Genomic DNA, 3,501 nt, shown 5'->3' with positions numbered 1-3,501 from the left:
TATTAACAGCCTGCCAAACCGAATAACGACTCAGAACATAGTGTCTTCACTCTTTAACCTTGATACTTACATAATCCTGGATAGCACCGATGGAACCATATTTTCAAAAACGCAATTGAATAACAACAGAAACTCAAGCATTTTTAAATAAGGGTGTATTCTTCAATACGCGAACCATGTAGCCCAAGGCTGTATTCATCCCATAGCAGCCTCCGTAAATATTTGACAACGTTCGCCGCGGACTGTCTTATGCTTAATTTATTTTGACAAATCATCCCGCGGATAAAGGTGAGGGTTGGGTTTATTAGGTAAGGTATTTTGTGTTAAACAGGTGGGCTTTTTAAAATACAGTTTATTTTTGTGGCTGTACAAATAGGTAGGTACTGAAAAATAAAGTAGAGCTACTTTCTCTTCTTATTTTGTATTTTCTTTTTCATTTTTCTTGCTACATAAATGTACAATTTGGTACAATTTGCTAATAAATGTTGTTATCATCAACTTACTTAATTTATCATACGTTCATTTATGATCAAAGCTCTATAATAAATAAAGCTTTAAAAAATATACAATACATTGGCATGTAGTTAGTTGGTGTGTTTCAGTAAGTTCAAAATTCCGCTATAAAAATTGTAAGAAATAACTATGTGTATTTTTTTAAGGCAATTATATTCATTTATTTATTGATCAAAAAAATTAAATTATGAACTGTAAAAATTAATAAACTACAAAAAAACAACAACATAAACGGGTCAATCAACTTTTTTACCGACGCTAATCTGTCCGCGACATTTTTCAAAAAATTGCAGATTTTTGTAAGCAAACATGTTTTTTCTGTAATTTAATAGATGGTGTACATGAATACATGCCATCCTGCGAAAGTTCAACCTATTAAACCGTGTAATATCTTGTTGGAAGTACGATTTTTTGGTAACGCCAGAGACAATTTTGGTAACACAGGAGACGCCCAAAGTTGTCGTTAAAATAGTTGATTGACCCAAACCTGTGTGTATTTTGAATATAATACCTAAATTATATTATAGTAGCAGCTTACGGTTCTTAGGCGTTATTAGTTGTGTACAGTCGAGTTCATAAACTTGTGTGCAAATATTTGAACACGCTTCTACGCTGTTAACAATAGAGTCGTGTTCAGATATTTTTGATCAAATTTTTGCTCACAAGTTTATTAACTCGACTGTATGGTCAGAACAGATGATGTCCACGTAATGAGGGGGTATTGAACGTACCTAACGCTGGCCATCAGTACAGTCTATGGGCTGTCGTATTTTTGTATAATGAACAGCCCTGTCACTGCCTCCTATAAGGTTTCTCGGGGCCTTGTCATGTTTTAGAATTTGCTTTTAATAAGCTAATTTACATTAAGTATATTATTCGGAGTTTCCTGACCTTCTGTACAATAAACGAATTATGTATTAAGAAAAAGCTCAGACAAATAAATACTGCACATAAATTTCTACTTTCTATTATAAAATAAAGACACCTACCGACAAACGCATCGGTGTTGTATCTAAGAATCCCTGAAGCAAAACAGCGCTCAATCATGGCGACGCTCTACCATCGAGCATATATGCAAATATTGGAGTTACAACTCAAAGTTAAATAAGTTAGCCGCGGCCGTCCCAGAGGTCGCGACAGACGACATTCGGCCAGCCTTTATTTTACCTCCATCTAGCGTTCACAGGGTGGTCCCGTTTTAGATAAACTATGAGAATATTATGAGATTTTAGCTGTTGCTCGTAATTTTTTCCGCGTCCTGCAAAACCTTGCGCTTTCTTGGAGTAGAAACGAATAATATGTTTTTTTAATTATGTTCAATACTTCTACATATTATTCCTATATACATATAAGAAAGAAACGGATAAGATTTACCGCTCTATTATATATAAAATTAATACCTTACCCATTAACGGCGATTTAGGCCAAATTTTCTTTCTATAGTTTAATTATGTTTGTTTTTAACCCTTTAGTGGGTAACGCAAGATATTTGCCGTCATACGACTCAGATATTTTATTTTTTTCTCAATGAACGTTGTTGTATTAATAAAACTTTTGGTTCGCATAAGAGAACATACTCGTACCAATTTACGAAAAAAAGAATAGCAGATAAACGTTATTCCAACCCATGTTAAATGATGATTCTTAGGCCTGAACTTAGATTTTTAACTATCCTTACAATTGAACAAAAATGTTTGTAAATAAAATTTTGTTGCTGGATTTATCCGATAGTCACAATTCTCTACTTTCAGAGACAAGATTGGCGATATAAAGTCAAAAAATCTGTTATTTGATAATTTAAAAAAAATGAAGACGGCAATATATTTGCCACTATCCGTTAAGTGTCTGGTGTTTATTAAAGGAAAGGGTGGGTTAGGCTACAATTGTTATTGATTTATATATGGAGCAATAGCTTAATTCAATACTTCAAATTTGCCTTTTACCTTTATTGCTGAATTAATTAATTTATTGTTTTAATTATTTCTTATCATCTATTGGTTTTTAATTTATTTATTTTAGATACGTCGTACCACCCGTAGTTCCCCCGGCAAACTGACATGACGGTCTTGTCACTTAATGCCCTTGGCTGATAGCGGCAAACATATTGCCGTCTCATAATTCGGAAACCCTGCAATAATATATACATTTCTCTTTCTCAAAAATCATAAAAAAAATCATTCATGCTGTGCGTATCGTTAAAGTTCTCGATTCATTGCTTTTAAAAAAATAATGGTCAAAGGGTTAACAAAACTTAATTAATTTACTTTGAAGTATATCTCTATTTTAATTATATTTATACAAATGAACGTTCTATTATTGGTATTAATTTGTTAATCAAACATACCTAGTTATAATTAATGAATAGTTAGTATCCGGTAAAGCATTATAAGGGGTTGTCGCCACTGAGTTATCCAATCACTATCATATGAAGATGTTACAAATTTTTTGCCCAAAACACGATAATACAAGTATTATCGATTTTTCAGTCCCATCGTAAAGTTTAAAGTAATTCCAATGTTGAAAATCGCCCTGTACATACATGGGATAAAGATACGTTTGACTCGCGTACATAATATATGAGACGAGTTAACAAGCACGTTACGGACCAGCTACGATATGGCGTATCTCCCGAGACCCCTAACTTAGTGTTTAGTTATGAAGATACTCTAAACTTTTGGTAAAAATTCTAGTTAAATATTATCATAGTACGTCGAACCCGAATTGAGTGACAAATTTGATGAAACATCGAGGAAATTATTTAGTTGAGTCGAGTCGTGTTGCTTGCGCATTCGTTGACAAATTGTTTTGCTCTATCCTATCTATCTATTAAAATCAATAAATACAATAAACTTCTTCAAATAAATTGCATAACAAACATTTAATATTGATATACCTATGGCTTACCTAAAGATTCAATAAAGAGTTAGATTACTTAGATTCAATGATTTTAAGCTGACAATAGGTAGTTTTTGATTTTTCGAAACTCTG

The sequence above is a fragment of the Choristoneura fumiferana genome, chromosome 16 (genome assembly GCF_025370935.1).
Source record: "Choristoneura fumiferana chromosome 16, NRCan_CFum_1, whole genome shotgun sequence".
NCBI classification, from domain to species: Eukaryota; Metazoa; Arthropoda; class Insecta; order Lepidoptera; family Tortricidae; genus Choristoneura; species Choristoneura fumiferana.
Note: the sequence above shows the minus strand (reverse complement) of the source record.